Genomic DNA, 23,693 nt, shown 5'->3' with positions numbered 1-23,693 from the left:
AGCATAGCGTGGATGTGGGAGCACTGTTTGCCCAGTCATAGTTTGGATGTAGCTGGCAGCGTTCCCAGCACCAGCCTATCTCTGAGAGTAGACACTGGACAGAGAGCAGACAAAGCGGCAGTGTGACACACCAGCTCTCATGTTCCAGCCTAATTGATTTACATGTGTTGAAATGAAGCCTTTTTTTTTTTTTTTTTTTTTGCTCTGTTGCTGTGTTTGAAGAGGTTTCCTGTTTTCCATCCTTTTGTGTGGAAAAACGTAGACATACATGCAGGAGGTGCATATCCATAGCCATTAACACTCTGTGACTGCAAATGAGTCAGCGGCGCTGTTTAGTTATTCTGCTTTTGCTCCCATCAAGGTGATGTTGAATTGTTTGTGTACCTGTCACTTTTTACACCATAAAGCATATGGTTTATATATTTTTATTATTTATTTTTTTTTTTAATGGCGTTTGCCGTCAGCATTAGATGATGGTAATGGTAAATCCATGTGGAGCATGGCACAGTTTAATACTTTTTTTTCATTTCAGTGACAGTTGGGCTTGAGGCTAAAACCAATCTGTGCACTCGGAACAGCAGGGCAACGAACAATAAGAGAAGCTGTTACTGGAAAGACGGCTCTTTGGTTTACTTGCAGTCTCGTTCCATAATTACGTCGCAGGTTTTTGCAGGTGGGCATGTCATTCAGTTAAAATGGATTTTTCTGCATTTAATTGTTGGAACAAGCCAAAACTAGATTTCTCTGAATTGTAAATGGATTAAAAAACAAAAAGCAAACAAAATCTTCGAAACCCAGCTATGCTTGAATCCCTTCAATTTTCTGAGCTGTGTTTTCCAAGCTCTTGTTTCTGAGGCGTTGTGGAGTGTGCAGTGGCTGTTGTGAATTCTAAGGACGTTGTCCTCTATCAGCAGTGAAATGGACCTTTTATGAAGGACTGGCTCTCCCAGATGTAGTGGGATGTGCAAGACCTTTACCAAGGGCTTCAGGGTTTGTGGGCACTTCCTGCAGGGGAAAAAAGTAGAGTATTTGTATGCTATACAGTAACCCATTTTGTCAGACCTTCTTTGAACTTTTAAATGGTTGAATCTGGTGAATGTACTTGTTTCTTTTGCTAAGGGTAAATTCCTCAATTTCATTTATTTATTTTTTTTGTGTTCAGGTTTCCCTCGAGTCCATTTTCTATCTGCAAAAAGCCAAGTTTTCTGACAGTGACTAGCATACATGCATCATATACACACTGCACATATAAAACATGGTTTATGATAACATATTTGTGTCCAGGTAATTGCTCATGTAAAAGGGGTATGATATATATATATATATATATATATATATATATATATATATATATATATATATATATATATATATATATATATATATATATATATATATATATATATATATATATATATATATATCTCCTACTCAACCCAGTGAGCTAAACCAGCCCCCCTTTTTTGTTTTCATAACTCTTTCACTTAAGCTCTGTGTGCATCATGACTAGGGATGGGTACCGGTATCCGGTGCCATGATGGCATCGGTTCTGACATAAACGGTAGTAACCAGTAAAAGTCTGGCTGTACTGCAACAAGTGCTTTAAGGTGATACTGTGCAAAGGAGGTAACACCTCGAATCTGATGAAACACCTGGCGACGCATAGCGTTTTTTTTTTTTTTTTTTTTTTTTTTTAAAGCAGAGACATGCACCGTATTTGATAGCTTGCTGCGAGACCTCACACCGAGCACATCTACTACGGGTGTGGTGCCTGTTATCGGTCCCGGAGTTAGCAACATCCCCCAAGAACCCGAAGAGGAGAGTCCTGGCCCCTAGCCCTGCCAGTGTAGCAGAAATGATGAGGATGATGATGGCAGCAGCAGCTGTTCTTCTCTGCGTGAGTAGCTTAATGTTCGTGTGTAATTTACGTTGAGTAGGCTAACCACGTTATTAAATTAACGCACGTAAGGTGAACTAGCAAACACCGTCGTAGTTACATGCAGCTGTCTTCTTGTTTGATGGCAGATACTCCCTTCACCCTGGCCAAAAAAGCTAAAATGACCAAAGAAAAAGTGGGGAAACAGCTAAACATGAGAGGTTTTTGGACAAAGTTTGTGTTCTTCATTCTTTAAGCACCAGTTTGAGCACCGTTTAAGCACCGGCACCGTTTCAAAAGTACCGGTTTGGTACTGGTATCGGATAAAACCTAAACAATACCCCTAATCATGACCTCTCTCCACAATTGGTTGATGGACCAACAGCAGCACAAGCAAGAGTAGCCTAGACTGATTGTTTGGGACACTGCCCCCCCGTGACGGTAAACAGCTGCAACACTGGAGAGCTGCGCGTAGGACCATTGACAGACCATGTCGGAGCCTTGAGAAAGCGACCCTACTGCTCACTTGATCTCTAACCTCAGTAAGCACTTTCCTAATGAGTTTATGGCCTATGGCCCAAGTCTTAGTTATTACAGCCTGACCTCTGTTTTGTAACATCTGGGTATGCTTTAGGGTGCGACTACTTTGCGATTACCAAGGCACTGTTGGATGAGCACCCAGCGTCCTCTCATGCTTGAGAACAATGATTGATGACGTGCTAAGTACATCCAGCCTTTATAAACAGTCTGTATCAATGGTCGTTTGTCCTTGAACATTTTTTTTGCATATCTTTGCAGACATTTGGATACAAAACTTTCCCCCGCTTACTTAAATCTCACAACATCCAGAGTCCAAAAAAATCCTTCTGTCTGAAATGGTTTGTATCGTGAGACAACGTTAACTGTTTTCCAATCCATAAATGCAGCCCATCTGTTTTTTCTTTATTAAGCATTTCTGTGTGAAAGATGTTTTCTTTTTGATTCAATTTGAAAAAAAGAAAAAATAATTAAAGGGAAATTTCTGTCAAAAATCATCCACCACCTGCTTGGCTTGATGTATGATTCGAGTCCAACGAGGACGTATAGAATAATTGGACCGCCCGAGGCAGTTATTCATTCATCAGTGTCAGGTGATCACTGTCGTATTGTGTGCACGTGTAGATACAGATCAGGTTGCACTCCAGTGCTTTTATTTTTTCAGAAATTCTAAACTTTGCACCAGACAAAGGCCACATAAAATTTACCCATGACATTTACTCAGTGTCTTTGTAACCGCAAGCAATTTAATATTTCCCTGCAGGACAGCTGGGGATACGAGCACTTGCATGAACATCTTCCAGCTCTTTTTATACTCAGCAGGGAAGCAATCAGTCTTCTGCATTAGGCGATCACATATGTTTGGTCTGAAACGAGTTCTCGTGCACGGCGCCTCGTGCGCATCTCCACGATTCTGCAGCGCCTTTGATTTAAAATGGCTTGCTTTGCTTCCCGTGGTATTGTGAGTCACGCTTGGCAAAATGTTACCACCTAGATTTTTACATTTCCTTGCAGAAATGGATCGAGATGCACAGCGATAGATCTTGTCACCGCTAAGAAGGAATAGCCACTTCTTGGACACCCTCTGGGAAAGACGTTAGCCCTGCCACCAGCTGGGCTTTACTTAACACCTTTATCCGGTTTTATTGTCTAGATATGATGGCACCCACTGTGACATGCTCCTTCTGTGGTGTTACAGGGGTATAATCATTTTCCTCTAATTCTGGTCGTCCTGACACGGCAATATAGCTCACATTTAATAAGTTGTGTCCCCTGACAGGGTGAAAGAGAATGAGCTTTCTGAATGAAGAAAAGGTTAGACTGAAAGTGGCCCCTTTAATTTCTCTAAGAGGACTACATGGAATACAGAAATGGTAAGTCGCATCATGTCCACATGTGGCACATGACATATGTTCACAAGAGAGGGTCAGACCTCCCCCTGTTGTACAGAGTGTTTGATGCCTTGCAGCCAGGATTGTACAACCTCACACTCCTTATAGCTCTCCGTATAAGGCTGCCAGCTTTTGTTTACTGGGAAACTGATGATCAGTCACACTTATAAGGCAGCAGTCATCAAATTAGTTTGCCCTAGATTACCTTATCAAGCGGAAACCCTGAGTTTTTTTTGTTGTTGTTGTTTTTCTTACTTTGTGTTAGGTTTAGTTAATGGTGCTGTATTGGTGAGCGTTAAATGAATGGAGATGCACAACCGACACAAAAGTATTGCACTGTATTATCACAGTTTACGAGCTGAATTTTGACCGCTTTTGCGTCTGCGTGCAGTTTTCCCAAACAGGCGATTATTGTTATCGACCAACTCGGTTCTATTTCGAGGTAAACTAGTCTAAATAATTGCACTAAAGTATCATTTTGATGGTCTGATCGCCTGACTGCTGGTGTGTCTTAGCCTGTAGGAGACTGTTGTAGTGATTCAGTTTTCTCAGATCCCAGCAGCGCTCCCCTAGAAACCAGAGGGAAAAAATGTAATCAGAAAAAAGGTCCTTCCTCCCTCGTGCAGCTAAACCAAACAGAGGAGAGACGGGTGAAGATATTTGAGTTGAACTCACTGGCTGACTTGAAGTGTGACAAAAGTATTTTTCATCCACCTGAAATTAGAGGGGAGACTGACTCTGCTCTGTTGTTTCTTTGAGTACTCACACAGATAAGTACCAAAAATGTAACAACTCTTGGGTAGTTTGCAGGTAGGGTTGAATGTAAAAGGGTAAATATGAACGGGTAATAATGGCAATTAATATAACGGGTAATATTCTACGAGCATCGTTGGACATAAATGTGTATCTTGTGCCACATTAAAATGGCAGATAGTTAAACAAAGTCAAAAAACATCCGGTGTAGGAGTATTGGCGGCCTGCTTTGCATATCAGCAGTTTGTCTCCGTGGACTCGGTGTGAACCATTTGTGTGCAGTCAGTGCAGCGGGAGAAGTATGACCAGATTTTCAGCTTTCAGCACATCTTGCACTATCTGCTCTCTTCCCCACACTGATTTCCCAGTGCTACAAATCTGCTAAAGGACTCAGAGATGAACGCTCCAGTCTGGCAACCAACCTCAGCTTCCTCCTCTACAACCAGCCAACACTTAATTCTTTCTCTGCGCTATATTGTTTTCAGCTGTAGGATTGCTTTTCCTGCTGCAGTTGATCCACACTGACTTGACTGGGGTTCTTAAGTTCACCCTGGTTTCTCGTTGTCATTAAGGCAGAAGGGAAAAGCGTGTTTAAATATGTTCCTGTAGATTGGTCTCGTTGTTTGACTTTGACAATTATTTCTCTGGAGAAAGTTGGTAAAATTGTCTAATGTCTTGTTAGATGATGTCCTATAAGACAGAGCAAATACAAGCCACAGACAGCTTCTCTTGTCTCTTACTGGTAATTATACATAGGACGTGTAGCGGCAGTGTTCTCCTTTAGAAGCAGACGTTGTCAAAGTGACATCATGTTCTGCAAACAGTACAGTGAATCCTTAAACTGTCACTTTTATTAGCAAAAAGCCAAATTTTGCTGCGATGCATTTTTTTTTGTTTTTTTTTTTTTTTTTTTTTTTTTTTTTAATTTCAGGTTGACTGAACTAATTTCAAGTTTGAATATGACCATACCAACTTTTATTTGAGTTAGCCTACTTTTCCTTTTTAAAAATAACATCACTGCAGCATTAGTTATGCTTAAAATTAAACTGCTGTGACAGTGATTAGGCAATTAATATACTGCACCCTTGGGTCCATAATTATATGGACAGCGACACTTGTGTAGTTTTGCTTCTGTGTTCCATCACACTGGATTTCAAACCAAACAACCGAATTGTGATTGAAGTGCAAACTCTCATGTTTAATTCAAAGGGTTTAAATAAAATATTGCATTAACTGTTTGGTAATTAAACTGTTTTTCAAATTATACATAGTCTCCCATTTTCTTTTCCTGAGGTTGAAGTAATTGAACAAAGTAGCATAATTTAAATAAAAAGATTGCTTTTTAATATTTAGGTGAAAATTCTTTGCAGTCAGTGACCGCCTGAATCCTAGATCGTCATTCAAAAGCACTGCTAGGCCTTTCCTGCAGCCGCCTTCAGTTGCTTCTTGGTTTGGGGTCTTTCTGTATTCAGTAACTGAAAAATGCACTCTACTGACTGACTTGAATTCCTTTTCTTTGCCATGAGAGACTCCTGGATTGTTGTTGTGATGCGCTTTGGGTTATTGTCCATTTCCACGTTCTGCCTGGTCAGTTTTGCAGCATTTGGCTCATTCATAAAACTGAATATATTTCCTAAATGGTTAAATCAATGCTTAGTATGAACTAAAAAGGTATGTTATGTAAAAATGTCTTGGGCTTGAACATGTTTTAATGTTTTATAATCTGATATTATGCACCGCAGCTTTATCAGCACTGATTTCATCTGTCAGTAGTAGCAGCTACACCCCGACCAGGCTGGATGTGAAGCGTCCTCTCTTAAAAAGACAGAAAAATATCGTCATGACGGGATTCATCAAGTTTATTGCTCAGCACGTGAGGGCAGTTACTCTTATTCCTCCACAGTTCTGGCACCACGAGCTGATCTAGTATTGTTTTCTGCAATTGCATGAATAGATTAGCTGCACGCTGGTCGTCTTGCGTCATTTCAAAATAGCATAACAAGGTTAAGATGATGTAATGTGTTGCAAATACTATACTTTCCCTATTTATAATTGAGGTGGCGTGCTCGGTTCGCTCCACGCACGTCATTGTCAGAGATATGTATCCATGTGTGTGGACAGTGAAAGTTGTACTAAATCAAAATTGATGTTTCTGTTATTTTTTTGTGATGCATGTATTACCTGCCTCAGGATGTCAGCTGTAGCTGTCAGATACTGTTGTTCATCTCCTGAACCTGACAGGGAGCCCCCCCCCCCCGTCTCCTTTGTCTGATGTACTGGCTCCTTTTCTTTGTTTTGTTGCAGTTTATTTGTGTAAAGACGATTTCTCTGAATTAACTTCCAAAGACAGTCTGGGGTTGAGTTTGGCCATGATTTCTAATTTTGCTAAAGTGCTGCCATTCCTCTGCTTCAGCCCCAGGATAAACAAGCTGCTTCATTCAGAGTTCATATAGCTGTTGCATTTACATCAATTAAAATTGGAGAATTTTTCGCCTCTGTGTTGCCTTTTGTGCATGTAGTTGTGTTCAATATGTAAGTCAGAGAAAAATCAATTTGCTGTCAAGGACTTTTGAGGTTAGCGTGTGGTGATATGTTGAAAATGTAGTTCAAATCATAGTCATATTGATCTAACAGAGGAAAATAAATGCTTTACAAAATAGGCCACCATAACACTGACAGCACTGGATTTGCCTGACTTCAGTGATCACGCTGTGTACGAGTCTCCAGACAAAAAGTGGCCTCTGTTTGTTGTTTGTTTTGCTTTTTTTATGGTTTGTGACAGTTGGATATTCACAAAGCATTCAAATCCAGAAAGAAAACAACACTAAACAGTGACAAAGTGTATTCTTTTTATTTGTGTGTATCTGCCTCTTATCAACAAGACACATCCACAGTTAGAGGAATTCATTAGTAATTAACCCTCCAGTTACAAGTATATCATTCACCTAACTTTCATGCACATTACACACTCACTCTCAATAAGTTTTTATTTATTTATTTTTTTCCCCTTCACGTCGATGAAATGAGACGTCTACTTTGAGCCCCATGAAATCCCATTCAGCTCCATCTAAATATGGCAGGACTCATAAAGACTGAAGCACTCGCAGAGAAACCCTTCTCGGCGTCTTCCACTCCCGAAGAAAATCTCGCCCAAGGGTAGGAAGTCTTTGCTCAGTCACTGTTGATATTTTTGGAAGCGATACCGATTCCATATTTCACGAAAACAGACTGAATCCCATCTATGCTCGTATAGATCTGTCTTAAATAAGTTCTAAGCTGATTTATTTATATACATTTTTTTTCTCTGCCAGAACAGAATTGGGTGCTGGCAAGATTGCAAAATGACATTGGCACAGTTATTCTGCTCTAACTGAATTAAAGATTTTGGCCTGACTTGACGTTGGACCATACTCGTTTTTTACCGTGTTTGCTGTGATCTATGAAAACATCTTTTTTTTTTTTTTTTTTTTTTTTTTTAATCCTGCCTTGGAGCTACCGCCATATTGAGCCATGTCCAGAGCAATCAATTCTTTTATTAGGTTACATAGGCTCTGTGAGAGAAAAGGAATCCCTGGCTGTTATAATAGCCTCTGTATGCTATATTAGGTCCAAAAGACATTTTAGTAATTTCACAATAAGCCTATAAAATGGGATTTAATCCACACAAAGAATAGAGGCTGCAAGCTCTTTCATGCTTTTGCTTTCTGCCGGACTCCTGTTAGGTTAACTTTTCCCCACAAAGGCTCGAATTTTGATCAGACATTTTTAGTAAACATTTCTCACTTGCTGTCTTTGATGAATAAAAAAATAACTTGTAGCACTTAAACCTGTCCTTAAGCAGATATGTTAAATTAGTAATGCCATTCTCCCCTCTGCCTGTCAACTTTTTACATCTTCCATGCTTACAAATTCTGCTTCAGGAACCACTTTGGTGAATTTGAATCATATATATCCACTTGGCTATTGACCTGACTAAAATGAAGTTGACAATGTCAATGCAAAATGCATATGGTTCTCCTGACTGACTGAGCAATGTGAATCAGGAGCACATGCATCAGAACAAGCTGTGCAGCCCTCATAGCATTATCCCGTTCTTCTTCTCATGATGTGCATTAAGAACCTGTCCAATTAGCTCAAGTTTAATCTTTTATTTCTCAAAGCGAGGTATTGGAGAGAGGTCTCGGGGGGGCACTTGGCAAAAATGAGAAATTGATTTTTGCTTTCAGTTAATTTGCTAGCAGAGATAGCAATTAAGGAATATGCGAAAATATTGTGCCAATCTACAGAATATTGTAATGGAAGAGAGCCATGCGAGCACCATGTGTGCAATTGTGTGTAGAGTCTTCAAAACAGCTGTGCGCCTGTTAACAAAACATTGCGATGTTACATTTTATCCTTAGTGTTTTTGTGTTGCATCACAAATGCACAGTAACTTCTGTGGTGGCATCAATGTGTTTGTTTAAGATTCATCTTCTTGCAGATCATTTTTTAAAGTCTAACATTTATCTGCATGAAAGCCTGTGCCGCAACGGTTAGCTGAGAAGAGAAGCTGAAATCTGAGGAGGCCAGCGAGGCTTTTCTCTCTCATGTATCTGCAAGTGATGCAGCTTTTTTTTATTGAGGGAACGAAATAACCCATTGTGGCATCACACAAACGTTTTTCCTGACAACAGTGATTAAGATGATATAATAAGCCAAATGACTGTATTTACAATTTTCTGTGTGATTGCTATACAAATGTTGTGTATCATATTCACAGCTTGAAGGAAATGAAACACAAGGCTGGTTCATCCAATGTTAAGGCTCACAGTTTAATGCAAGACTAAAGTGCAAGCCTTGTATTAATGTGTGAGTGCATGTGGCTCTAGTCTAAAGTGCTTTGAGTGTTTCATAAGATATATAAAGCTATATAAAATTGCAATCTATAGATCGTCTCCCCCTCTTCCTCCCACTCATGACTGCAAAGTCTGTCCAAAAAGTAAAGGTTAATACATTTTTAAAGACAGAGCAGCAGTTTTTGGTTTTAAAGAATTTTAAACATCAGTTCAAACTCTAAACACAAGAACAAGTGAGTCATTCGACGTCAGCACCGTGCCAAACCAGTTTAAGCTGGTAAACTGGAGATGGATGAGTAGGCTCAGTTATTTCATGGTGGTCTGTGTCATTCATGTTTATTTTGATGTTCTCTTAGTGTGGCTCAATCATCCTATTTATATAGCACCAGTTCACAACAAATGCCATCTAAAAGTACTTTCTATTGAATCACGAGGAGCCTACAATATTAGACAGAACCACAATCCCCCGAGGAGCAAGCACTTTGCATGGGTGAGGGAGAAGATCCTTCTTACGGGCAGAGAATTCCTGAAAAACCAGGCTCAGTGAGGCGCAGCCATCTATCATGGGGAAAAGAGATGATGGCAAAGAATAGCATGGAGGGACCAGGGATAACAAACGGGACAAATCGAAATGTGTAAAGACAGAGAATAGACATAGGTTAATAATGTGCGCAGGGAGTGAGAAGAGAAGTCCTCAGTGCATCATGGGAAGTCCCTCTGCTGTTTGAGGGTATGGCTGCATAACTAAGGCTTGGTTCAGGGTCACCTGATCCTGTCCAACTTTATAAAAAAAAAAAGAAAAGTTTTAAGCCTAATCTCAAAAGTAGAGGTGTCTGTCTCTTGAACCCAAACTGGGAGCTGGTTGCACAGAAATCCAGCTTCTGTTGTACTTTTAGAAACTCTGGGAAGCCTGCAGTCTGAGAGTGACGTGCTCTATTGTTGGAATATGGTACTATGAGGTATTTAAAATATGGTCAGACCTGATGTCGGGAAACAACGTTGTCTTATTATTCTTCCTTACATTTAGGGAGGGAACTACTAGAATCATCACTATGATAAATTTCATTCAGTCATTGGATCTTTGGGGATCCTCTCTGATGTTGTATGGACTCAGAGTAAACACATCATGGCCTGAGGTAAACATTGGTGTGAGTTTCTGTGATATAAATAAGAGGATTGAATTAGCCTTGAACTCTGCATATTTATTCATCTTGTTGACAGACTTTATTGAGCGGTTAACAGTCCTTTGGGTGAACTCGTGGATGAAGAACACTTATACAGGTGAAGTCGGAAGTGTCTTTGGGGGAAAAAAGAAACTCCAGTGTGTGTGTGTGTGTGTGTGTGTGTGTGTGTGTGTGTGTGTTTTTTTTTTTTTTTTTTTTTTCTTCTTCCAAAAATAGGAAGCTTATAATCTCAGCTGCTGTCCAAATAATCACCGAGTCATTGGCATTGATTAAAGGCCCACCAAGCTCACAAATAATACTTGTTTTGCGCCTCTGGGGCAGGGAAATGATATATCCCCTTTGAATATCAGAACACAGAGGTCTGTTTGGTTTGTAATTAATTAGAAAAAGACAAGTGGGGGGAAAAAAACACACAAATATATAATGTGATGAGGGTAAATTACTCTGGCAAACTAAAAAGAAGAAAAATCTTTTTCTAAAAAGGATTGGAATGAGGTTGAGTCAGCTCACTACACTCCCAACCCAGTGTGTGCTTGGATAAGGTGGAGGCTGAAAAGGTTCAATTTAGCACTGCATTAGCTGTAAGCGTTTAAGAGTGCCAGTGTTTGTTTTTCACATTAAATTACTCAGTGAGGCACGTGTAATTTTCTCACAGTGGGGGAAAACTGATTGGTAAATCCAGAGAAAATTGGAGTAAGAATAATAAAGTTCCAAATTCTTTGTATCTGCTGTCAGTGATCACACAGCTTTTGAGTGCCAACCTTAAAGAGGCTTAGAATAATGAATTAGTCATAGAGATCTCTGAGGACGTGAGGGAGGAGAGTTTGGCCTAAATGCACAAGTCTATCAGTGGCAGATAACAGCGCACACAATTAAAAGTTTTACATAGACTGCATTACTCTAATTTTGAAATACTTGAAATCCATTTTATTGCATAGCGAGGCTTTGCTTTGCATCACACTGATGTGGAGGAAAAAAAAACATTATAGGCATGTAGAGTTAAAGCCGTGTAATGATTTTATCTACTTGTGCCTGTGTTTATTTGCATATTTATTTCTTCATTTGTGAAGAAAAACAGGCAATTGCTTACTATCCTGTAATTAGTTGGAAAGTTAAGGTTGATCTGCATTCCCTGGGCAGGTGGTACAAAGACTGACAACATTAGCTGAGCAGAGAGGCAAAGATGAGCCAGTACTGGCTGGTTGAGAAGTCTGTGCTGTTTTACTTATATAGCCAACCATTATCATGTTAGGCCAACACTGGCCTCCTGCCTGTGAACACAGAATATGTTGGCCCAGTATATAAATGGTTGGCTGGCTCTGAATAGTCTTTTAATTAAAAGTTTGTCTTGGTTACTGTTTACCTATAAAAGTACTGAATGAATCCAAGCACCCAACAGGCTTAGTGAAGTAAATGCTACCACGCCCTGGATACTACCTTTTCCTGTGACTCTTATAGACAACCTTTTTGTGCCACAGACCGGTTTATGTTCGACAATATTTTCACGGACTGGCCTTTAAGGTGTCGAGGATAAATACAACAAAATAAAACCAGTACCAAAAAAGGATTGTTTTCATAATACGCAGGAAAAGACCCAGGGAAACAGTTAACGATAAAAACTGATTTAAAACCCTGAAAACCATAAATTTCACACCGGAGGCGCAACTCTCACGGATCGATACCAAACTACTCCCAGGAGTTGGGGACCGCTGGAATAGGATGTGCTTTCTTTGTGGTCTCCCCCCACAAGCCAGGATGGGTCTATGCTTTAGTGCTGTCACAGTACTAGACTAAAATATTCCAATAACATTTTCAGTACCATGGAGTGGGAGCAACACTAACATTCAAAGTCTCTAAGTCACCACCTCAGTTTGAACTTCGGATGCCTTGAGCATGTGTAAATGCAGTGAATTTCTTTCTTTTGATTAGATATTTGCATCATGATCAGCTGAACAGGTCGGGGTACTTAAGGAAGTGGCTGGTGGATATGGAGCTTTTATAGGTAGAACATAAAAGCTTTTTAAGGAACAGATATATTTACAGGTCCTCAAGTCCTGTGCTTGCCAACTTTGTTCATTAATAGCACGTCTAAGTGCAACAGAATGAACATTTCACTTTCTTGTGCAATTATTTAAACTGTGTGTTTGACTAGAAAAAAGAGCCACACGGACATGAGGGTTTATTTTAATTCCAACCACGTTCTGGCATTTTCCACTTTCTGAAAGTGTTTGTGTCATGCTACGGCTTTTCTCATATTAATTTAGAATTAAATTTCAACACCATCTTTGCTAGAGAAGCCGTGTAATTTATGACCTTAACTTGTAAAATGCCTTGTAATCGGATAAGCCAGTTATGGACTATAGGATAACCTATACAGAGATCATATGGTTATTATGTTTAACAGATTTTCTGGTAATTAGACTCCCTCTTAATTTCACTAATCATGTTCTTATCATAGTACAGAGTTAAAGTAGAGCTTCATGAAATCAAACACTTCTGCATTACCATGATCTGTGGTTGCTTCAATTCTTTCCATTTCATCCATAAAAAATCCCTCCAAGGTGGCTTATTTTATTTTTCTAAGCAGTCCAGTAAACCATCACTCGTCTGGTTCACAGACAGGACCCATTCATTATAATCAGTGTGTTTCTTATTAACCCAATCAGCTGTCCCTGCAGCTGCCTCCAGATGCTGAAATCAATCCACCTCCAGAATTGCTGTGATGATTGCCAAACTGCTGGGTTATGTTGCTGACCGATTAGGGGGTTCATTCCACTAATTAGGCATTAAACCCAGCTGTCCAGAGCAAAAACCTTATCTTCTGTTTTTATTTTTCCTTTATTTATTTATTTATTTCTTCTTTAATGCGGATGGAACACAAATTCCTGCGCTTTTCACAACGACTGCACCGTGGGTCAGTCACCATCCAGTGATGGTTTAGAAAGTTTAGCCAAAGCTGGATTTCGTTGTGATTATGTGTTGCATTTTGATGATCATCACTGGTGAGAACTTCACTCAAATAATGTCAAATCTGAGTTGAGGGGGCCTTCCACAAAAAATTTCAGACTGACCTCCGACTTATTCAGGAATATGGCATCACATCTATAATCTTTTTAATTTATTTAGTTTTTTCTCCTGGCCAGCAGGTGGAAATTCCTGAGGAGGAGAAAAAAACAAGTCTATGAAGATGGTCAATTTCCTCAAACTCCACTGCACTTGTGGTTTCCAGTGCTAGTTTCAGGCATTGCAGAGTAAAAGATCATGGTTTTTTTTTGTTCGTGTCTAGAAAGACAATTTAAAAACTTGCTTTGCTTTGGGACTGAGAAGAGAGTACCATGTGTCCCTGGGTGGCGCGGTCAGGTCCGCATACAGCTTGTGATCAACAATCCCAATCAAAGAACTAAGACGCTGTCTGTCAAAAAGTCTCTTGATGCATGCTCAACCATCCAGGTAAGTAAATCCCAAAAGGTTGACTCACACAGGGGTCATGACAATTTGCATATTAATGATCAAGGAACTGACCTCATTGTTCTGTCAGTGGTGCTGGTTTCAGTCATTGTGCAAATATACAGTTTATAAGGTTGGGGAAACTGGGATGAGTGACGAAACATTTCTCCCACTTAAAACCCTCCGTCCAGATGAACAGAATCAACCTTTTGGGATGTCTGTCAAATATGTGGCATCGTCATTTTACGTAGTCTGTGGGTAATTGGATGAATGCATTGGCCAAGATTATTTTATTTTTCTAATTTAATTAAGAGTTCCACTCTATAAATAGTTGACCTATGCCTCCTTCCTTTTGGGCAAAGATGGTGAGAAAGATTAAGCATCCAAAAGTCTGTTAAGTACTGAAGAATGAAGCGTGGAAATCACAATTTCTGTTTTTGAGCTACACAAGGTATATTAGCCACACTAGCTAGTTGTTCAGAAAGGTAGCCACTTGTTACATTGTTGCGCACTATGATCATTAGGTTTGAATTACCAGTGTCCTTCATCTGACTTTCATCAAATATCTCAATCACATTTCAGAGGTGACCCTTTTTATTAAGTAAATATCAAAGTTAAACCACTTAAATGTGAAATGTTGGTTATTATGAGCCTAATTTGTGACAGAGCTTCCTCTCTCCATAGACATTCATTGGGGGTCAGGCCCCCCTTTAGTGACGCCCCTGATTATCACTTTGCAAAGAGTGAGAGGAAGCATTCCTGGAAATCCATTCTGTGGTGATTTAAAAAGGGTTGTGTTTATCAGCATTATATTTTAAATTGTTGAATGACAGAAAAGTCTGGCTTGTGATTCCAATTGATTTTTAAATGATTTATTTCAGACGTTATACTTGATTTTTGAGTGTCAGTGTCAGTATTATTATTATTATTATTATCATTATTATTATCATTGGGTTTTTTTTTTTTGTTTTTTTTTTTTTGGTGTGTAGTTTGGTTACTACAGACCGATGTTAGTAATATAAGCCATGTCCTCTAAATATGAAGTTTATAAGTGCGGCTCAGCTCTGAAACAGATGAAACTGTTGCACTTTTGATCCCCAGAGAAACTGGGCCGGGTATGAACTGAACCCTATCTGCCCCGCTGTCGTCTGTCCGTTCGTTCATCTGGCTTTCTGTCTGTTGCACACGAATGCCTTTCCGAGACGTGCTGATTGGCCCAAGGGGACGGTATACGTTTCTACGCCATGCTTCTTTGACACCACCATTCGCAATTCAAGAAAATGACATGTCCAGATCTATGCTTCATCTTTGCAAGGAGGAGGCCACAGTCCTCCTCCACCATTTTTTTTTCTTCTTCTTATTTTTCTGCCATTTGGGATAAAATTTTTTACTCTCTCTACACCAAAGACATTGATTATTTTGGAGGACAAACTGTGCGTTTTGTGTTTTGAGGTTACAAGTAGTGCGATTATTGATTTTTAGGAGACTGTTCTGGTACCTTGTGTGGTTTCAGAATAAGAGTGGATAACATATCCAGCTAGATTGGAGCTTAAAGTTACTCATGATGTTACTGTGGGTTTCCGTGAGTCTATGTAGACCTTCAGCATATACCTACACTGTTGCTCGCTGTTTCAAACTGGGTTTTCAGTCTCAATTTGGCAGAGAATAGGTGGAGAGGAGATATCATGAATGACCCCCACTGACTGTTAAAGCCTGATGGGTATGGTGTATTCACACCTTGAATCCTGTATGAGGTAACGTCCCACTGTGCTTTCTGGGGCTTGGTAATTAATTACTGCCAAAGCGCCGCTGTCAGCTGTCTATTCATCCCTGACCTCTCGCTGTTGGAGATGTTGCAAGTTGTCAGTGGTGTGTATAGATTTATTCTTACTGGCTGAAACGGTTAAGAAATATAAATGAAAACAGTAATCACAAGGTCTGGTTAAACTACGTATCACCACCTAATCGCATTTTGTGTTGGAAGGTGCATGTCCATCCATCCGTTGTCTTCCCCTTATCCAATTTAGGGTCATGGTTGGGCTGGAGCCTATCCCAGCTGTCATTTGGGTGAAAGGCAGAGTACACCCAGTCAGTCAAAGGGGTAACGCGGAGTGACAGATAACCTACGGCCAATTTAGAATCACCAGTTAAGCCAACAAGGATGCCTTTGGACTGTGGGACGAAACCAGACCACCTGGGACAAACAGTCAGTCATTGTAGGATCTTTACCTTACAATATAAAATATAAAGCCCCTTTAGGCAGCTGATATTGTAATTCGGCATTATATAAATAAAAATGAATTGACTTGAATCCAGGTCATTGTGAACTTAAGAGCTTTAAAAAAATAAGTTTGAAGATGTTTTACCTCTAACCTTTAGTTAAAAACAAAAGGTGCAGAGTTAGTGGGGGTCTGTTCTCTTTGGAGGTGGTTTTTAGCTCACTATTGATCATGTGAGTCATCACATGAGCCAAGGTGTGAAAAAAGGTGTGTGTCATTCAACTCACTGCAGGTTAAGGGGGTTAATGCCATCCTGTTGAGGTAATCTCGGGCAAGGTCTAAATGGGGGGGTTGAAGCACCGAAGACTGCAATGGGATTTATAGCTGGTTTAAGTCACCACCTCTGTTCACCAATGGGTTGGTCACAGACTCGCATGACCAATAGAGGGCCAATGACCATCTCCAAATGGTTAAATTTGGAGGTTAAATACTTGGGACTCTCTAACTTTTGTTTTTAGAGCTGAAGAAGCTTCTTCTCAGATGATTTCCTTCTATTTTTTTTGTTTTTCAAGCTCTCAGGACTACAGAGAACATGCAAACTCCAACCCCCAGCTGACAGGCAGATTGTAACCAAGGGCCTTCTTGCTGTGAGGTGACTGCGCTAACTGCCGCGCAACCCTGCCGACCTGATTAAAATATGCTCGCAGATTTTTGTCTTTTAATCACTTAATCTAGTTGAGAACTGTGGGGAAAAGCTTCTTTACTGCAGGAGTTTCTGAGGACTTGAACTAAAAATCAATTTTATGTCTAAAAGGTGAAGTTTTCAATCTTCAGACCAAAAAGTCAAACAAAACCTGCCACATTTAAATAAAGATGTTGCATGTAATCAAATAAAAATGCATTTTCTCTTTGACAGAATAAAATATTTACTCAAACATCGCACTTCTTCCTCCACAAGAAAAATACTCTACTTTCACTTTGCTGTTGTGCAAAGGCAAGGGATGGAAATACTTACAACCACATAAGTCCACCATATTGTTGTGTTTAGATGTGTAGATATCTGACAGCATGATCCCGAATGAATGATGGGAGCCCCAGCTTCCCGAAACAAGCACTCAGCCCCCCTGGGAAATCAAACAAGGTGCAAACTGTGAGAGCAAAACTGCTGGAGAATTGCAGCATGACGTTCAGTGCTGCTTGAGGAAGTCATTTTTCATAGTCCTACAGTAGTCCCCATTTTGTTAAAAATATCAGACATGCGCCTGTTATTCAAGCATAATGTGCATTCTGGGTGAAATGACCAAGTGAACTCCTCACGGCTGCCACGCTTTTAATGAGGATTAAAGGGAAGTGTTGCTCCATTTATGAATTCCCAGATGACGCTCGCATGTTTGACAACAGTCGCACCAACATTCAGTTCGTGGACTGAGCCAGACGCAGAGAGAACAAACAGTTTGAAGCCAGCTGTGCCATCGCGCGCAATCACCACTGAGTGAATTTGTTTAATTATTTGCTAAATGCTAATAGCCAAATAATTTGAAAGTGTATATGGCTCCGCTGGAAATCTCTTCGGGAGTTCTGACTGTTTGATTAACCATCTGTCCCGACATACTCCTTCTAGAGACGCTCCAGATTTTAAATCTTCATGGTATCAATTTTCTGATTTAGGAGCTTTGATTTCAAACGGCAGCTTAGCAATATCATCCACAGCTCTTCTTGAGCTTTCATCTTTCACCCGGCTTGGACGTGCGGTGTGCGTAGGGTATCGAAAGGAATTAAAAAAAAAAAAAAAAAAAAAAGTTTGTTTACTGACACAATAATTGTAATGCAGCTGCTGGGGGATGGAAAAACCGTGCAGAATTTCATTAACATGAGATGACTGACATTAAACCAGGATTAGCTAAGCGTGTGCTTTAAGAGAAGATTTGAACGATTTTGCTGTATTGACGGATCCAACCTGATTTCCTTGGGCAGGTCGTTTCACAGCCTCGGGGCTTTGAATGCAAACGCATCCCCGAGCACATGCGTCCCATTTAATGAAATATAAGTCAATTCAGTGAATTTATAGAGCACTATAGATGGTTTTTAAATTGTGCTCTATTTTTAGTGGATTAAAGGCATATCATTAACCCAGAGGTTTGCTGACAATTTTAGGAAAAGGCTTTCTAGGTATTTTCTCTCTATTGTGTAGGTCCCTCCTGGTACTGTGGCTTTCTCCCACAGTGCAGAGATGTCCACGTTCGGTTAACTGGTGAACCTAAATGGGTTGTAGGTGTGAGTGTGGCCCTGTAACTTTGCAGTAGGCTGATCTGTCCAAGGTATATATAGTCTACCTCTCACCCAGAGATAGCTGGAATAGACTGCAAGCACTTTGGTAGGGATCATTCGCACTGCTTAGTTGTGATTTGCTCCACACAAGATAGCGATTTAGTTTTCCCCTCGTCTCGCTGTCAGTCAGGGCCTTAGATGTGTCGTGGTCTTATATAGTAATCCCACCTCCTGGCAACTGCTCAAATGAACTGAGCCCCCTTCTTTCCTTTATGACAAATGTATGCGAGCATACAGAATAAAATAGTGCTGTAAATGAACAATTTCGTTTTTGTGCAGGTAAATAAAACAAATGCCATAAAATTCCATGTGGTCATCAGTGCACCTTGATGGGAATCTTCAGGAAGTAGAAAAGAGCTATTTGGGAGTTTTAAAGTGACGTGTGAAAAATGTCAGGACTCATCTGAGCCCAGCAAGACAAATAAATGATCCCGTTAAGTAAATGTTAATAACCACTGGCGTGATTATACATTAAAAAAACAAGGGTATCGCGTCTCGTGTCTGTGGATGTTTGTCTCATGGATTCAGTCTTTGCTTCAGATGTGAAGTTTCAGTTAAAGGGCAGGTTTAACCATTTCTGGCAGCCAGTTTCCTTGAGGAAATCCTGTATATGCACATCTTATGGCCTGCTGAATTGTTTACGTGACCTTGTACTGTCTCGGATATTCCTGCCATAATCCTCTTTCTTGGTGATCTCTCACGGACTTCCCACCCACAGATGCCGTACATTTCTCATGACCTTAATTCACAACCTCTTCTCCTTATGTAACCTGGAAACCACCCCGGTCTGCCATCGTGAAGGACTACTCGGTCCCCTTACTGGTGTTCAGAGAGGAGAGAGGGTCAAGGACATGTTCAAGTCTCCTTCAGGCAACCTCCCGGCTTGAATGACACTTTAACAAGGATACACATGGCCATCCTTGGTAGCAATCATTAATCTCTCTCTTCTGCTGTCATCAGAAAGTTAAGTCTCATAGTGTGAAACTGCTTCTTTAACTTCCTAAGACCCGAACTCTTCCATGACATGCATTTTTAATTTCTCTTTATATTTGGGCAAATTGGGGCCCGATGAATGTAAAAACAAAGAATTACCAGATTTTTTTTTTTTTTTAACCTTATTTTTGTTTTTAAGAAAAATAAGAGCCACATGAGGATATTCGTTTCAAATTTTCATAGGACAGTGGCAGTTTAATGTCCTTGTAAGTGGATATCAGGCCCATGTAGAGCAACATGCTCATCCAGCCAACAGTCTGGATGAGCATGTTCATCTGCGACACTCCCTTTGAGTTGTCTGCTGCATACATATTTTTTTCCACACACATATGGATGGTGAGGATGATAACCAATATGTGGTCTGAAAATCAAAATCCCATCTTCGCAGCTGGCCACCAATCAGTTGGCCCATTTGGCCAGCGCAGGAATAACAAACCCCGCTGATGCTGTTTAGACATGAAAGTGGTCTCCTGACCAAAAGCCAGGCTCGACTGCTGTTTGGCAAGGACTTTTGCAGAAGTATTTATTTATTTTTATTAAATGTTTATTCAAGTATTCACATTTTGGTTGGGTCGTCGATGTTTCCAGATGGGACCGCGTGCCAGAAGCATTCATAGCACTGGGACTTGACTTTGCTGGGAACCTTTTTTCCTCTAGGTTTTGTGTTCTGTGTCAACAGCAGAGATGCACAGCTCCCACAGGGGGAATGATGGCAGGTTGTCACATCATTTCTGTGTATTGTTCACATTTTAGAGGGGAAAAATGATGTTTCAGATCTCGGACTGCCACAAATTCTGATAAAAATGCTAGCTCAAAGTGATTTGCAGAAGCTACGCTTTTAAATTGCGTGTATTTATTAATGCAGTTTAAACCCATTTATGCAGTTACACAGTGCTAAGTAGATTAGAAAATGAATACAAATGTATGGATGAAACAGCAAAAAAAGGAAAATGGATCAATAATCACTGCATTTGGTTTGCGATATCTCCTGCGTACACACACTTGGATATTGATGATCTTTTTGTGTTTATTAGCTACTAATTGGTGCTCCATGATTTGTGGCTGTCATTTTTAATTAACTCCCACAGGTCTGTAATTCTCTGCGAAACACATGATGGGATTCATCAAGTGCAAGCTTTAAGGATTTCTCATGTTGCCTTTTAATATTTCAAAATCACATCCAAGGTTTAAAATGTTGTTGTTTGTTTGTTTGTTTGTTTGTTTGTTTTTTTTACTGCTCCATGTAGTCTTTGTCTTATAAGATGTATGCATCATAGGCTCAAATATTTGGAGACAAATCCAACTGGTGATTTTCTTTTTCTTTAATAAAAAGTAATAATGAAGGTCTCAAATGCACCACTGAAAAATAAAGGAAATCATAATTTAGGGAACTCTGTTGTTTTGTTGTTAAATGTAGTTTTTTTTTTTTTTATTATTATAGATCTCCAGATAATTTTCTAGGAACTTTCCTCACAATTTCCTTAATTAGAAAGAAATGGTTGTGTGATTTGTGACTAATTGTAGAGACAATTTAAGTTCCTACAGTTATGGGAATTAAAAACGAATAACAAAAATTGTGTTTAATGACCGTGCCTGTTAGAGTTTGTGCTTCTGTATATTGAGATTACAGATTGAAACTGTAGCAATAGAGATGTTATCCACTGGTTTCTGGACTCTTTTTGACAGTACAGGGATCAGCAACGACTGCTAGAACTGGCACACTCGTCAAAGTGGCCATGTCCGTATCTTTAAGCCTTACCAGTATATAAATGGACGATTCATGAAAAAATTCACAGGCCTTGGAGTTATTATCAGGCTGGAAGAAGTCTATAGAGACTAGAACCCTTTTTTTCTGTTGTCGTCATCGTCTTCTTTTGCTCGCTTTAGGGGGTCGTCACAGTGGATCACCTGCCTCCGTCTCACCCTTGCATCCTCTTCTGGTACACTAACTCTCCTTTATTATATTCATAAACTTCCTCTGTGGTCTCCCTCCTGCCTTCCAGCTCCATGTCTCTCCCACATGCCTTCCCCCTCTCCTCTTCTTTTGTCTTTGCCCAGCAGAAGTGTAGTTTCCACTGACACCCTGCAACTGCAACAGCAATGTGATCTTGTATGGAAATCTCATGCTTTTTGATTGACATGTTTGTTTTACCGAAGCCCTTTCTTATTTTAAAAGGCATTTACCAGCTTTGCTTCTGAACTATGATGATGGTTTCCTTTTGGTTCCTACCTGTGGAACAGAGTCAGTCAGTGCCACATATTTCTTGTGCAACTAAGAATCAAGACGGATCTTTTTTTTAAAGAAATTTTGACTTGTGTTGGTTGTTTGCAGCTTACCAATAAAGCTACGTTGTCCTTCCATTTTCTTAACTGCTTATCCAACTTGGGGTTGGGGAGGAGGGGGCTGAACCCTGTTGACATTCAGGTGGGAGGTGGTGCATCTTGAACAGGTTTGCCGCTAACACAGAAAGCCAGACAGCCATGCACTCTTACATCTGCATCTATGGCAAATCAAGAATCAAAAATTAACCTAACATGCATGTCTGTGGACTGTCAGGAAGCTGCACTACAAGAGGGAAACCCACACAGCCATAAGGAAAACATGCAAACTCCCCAAGATCAAACCACATGTGCTTCTTGGAAATATTATTGTTGTTTACAGCTGAGTATCAGCTTATCAGAAACAATTATGAAAGTTTCAGAATAAATACTGTATAGGATCTCTAAAATAAAGTAAAGAAGGCAAATTTATCTTTTAAAATAACATTGTGTTATGAGAAATTGAAGGCAAAAGGATTTAATGTACTTTACCTAAAGGGGCAAACTCAATTTATTCTTATAAATTTTACCACCAGGCATTCAAAGAGCGTATAGTTGGTCGTTTATCATGAAGTCCAGATTGTCTTTTATTCTTGCACACCATCATCTTTGTAATCCTGTCTGTACATTCATTAAGTCAAGACTGCAGGGAATAACCACGACTTTAGTTAAAACATTTCCAGTGCAGGAGGACTTATCTTTGCCTTTTGCCTCTGGAGAATGTTAGTTGAACAAAGTTTAGACACTGCTTCTTTATTCTTGCTGAACAGTCATGGTGTCTGTTTTATTTCCTTTCTTCATTCTACACTGTAGTTTTATGGACCCAAGAATTCACTTAATTAATAAATAATCATATTTTTTGAAGCCTTTGAAATAACTACAGGGAACATCTTTATAAACAAGTTAAAACAAATTTTGTTCCAGAAAATGTAAAAAGAATAGGAAAGAAAATTGAAGAAAATATGTTATTGTTTACTTTTTGTGCAAATGTGTTCAAAGTATTATGAGTGTTTAGTACAGTGAGATGTGAATGGCTAATCGAGCTGAATTGTGTGCTTTCTTTATCATTGCAGGCCTCTATGAGCTTTTGAGTGGTTTATTTTAAAAGAGCATATTGGAGGATTTTGCTTTCTCGTTGAAAACGCTGAATGTTGAAGGATGGTTAATTTCTTCCATTCACAACTATATATGAAAGTATTTCCCTCAAGGACTCCCAGTAAGCTGATTTGAGTTGTCTGAGATCCAGCTAAAGATACACAGATCAGTAGAAAAATAGGAGTCTGGAGATCAACACTGTGGGGGAGACGGTGGAAATACAAAGGCGGGAGCGTGTTCGTGTTCCTTGGAGATTGTGTATACTTCATTGATTTTTATTTTTCCCAACTTGTTTCTGTGCTCAGGTGTGCTGTGTGTACTTGCAGAGAGGAGAAAGGTTGAGAAACTGAAGTCATAATCTTTGACACCCGTTTGATTTTGATGAAACCATCTTGCGTGATATCAGGTGTTTTGGGCCGTTCTTCTTACAGTCTGGTTTGCAGTTTGAGACTATAAGTCAGTGTTACCAAGGAGATAATCTTTTAAATAACCTTACATACATGAGCTCCTATAAGTCAGAGTAATTTTTTTTAGGTTATTTAATAGAAAAAGAGAAGATGCTCAAATATACATTCATTAGTGTATATAGTTGTCTGACGCAATCTGCATAATTATGTTTATATATGTGGCTGGAGACCGTCCACTTTCTTAGTACCTCTTATATGTTACTTTTAATTCAAAGATCACATATAGCTCTTTTACACTATATATGGCCA

The 23,693-nt window shown here is 39.7% G+C and overlaps 1 protein-coding gene and 1 long non-coding RNA gene across 2 annotated transcripts in view; one reads left to right on the top strand and one right to left on the bottom strand.

Annotated features, from left to right (window-relative positions):
* Nucleotides 1-23,693, top strand: part of tmem132e (transmembrane protein 132E) — a 443,229-nt gene that overhangs the window by 4,324 nt on the left and 415,212 nt on the right. The window lies entirely within an intron of this gene.
* On the bottom strand, nt 20,880-22,060 carry LOC147321182 (uncharacterized). The gene is made up of 3 exons (XR_015131168.1): nt 21,901-22,060; nt 21,748-21,793; nt 20,880-21,652 (listed from the first exon to the last, which is right to left on the bottom strand). It is a non-coding gene; the product is annotated as an uncharacterized LOC147321182 (long non-coding RNA).

The sequence above is a fragment of the Aulonocara sp. 'chitande type north' Nkhata Bay genome, linkage group LG10 (assembly GCF_057382095.1).
Source record: "Aulonocara sp. 'chitande type north' Nkhata Bay isolate Kocher_YH1m ecotype deep benthic linkage group LG10, A_spYH_male_GT1.1, whole genome shotgun sequence".
NCBI lineage: Eukaryota > Metazoa > Chordata > Actinopteri > Cichliformes > Cichlidae > Aulonocara > Aulonocara sp. 'chitande type north' Nkhata Bay.
Note: the sequence above shows the minus strand (reverse complement) of the source record. Positions and strands in the feature narration are given on the sequence as shown.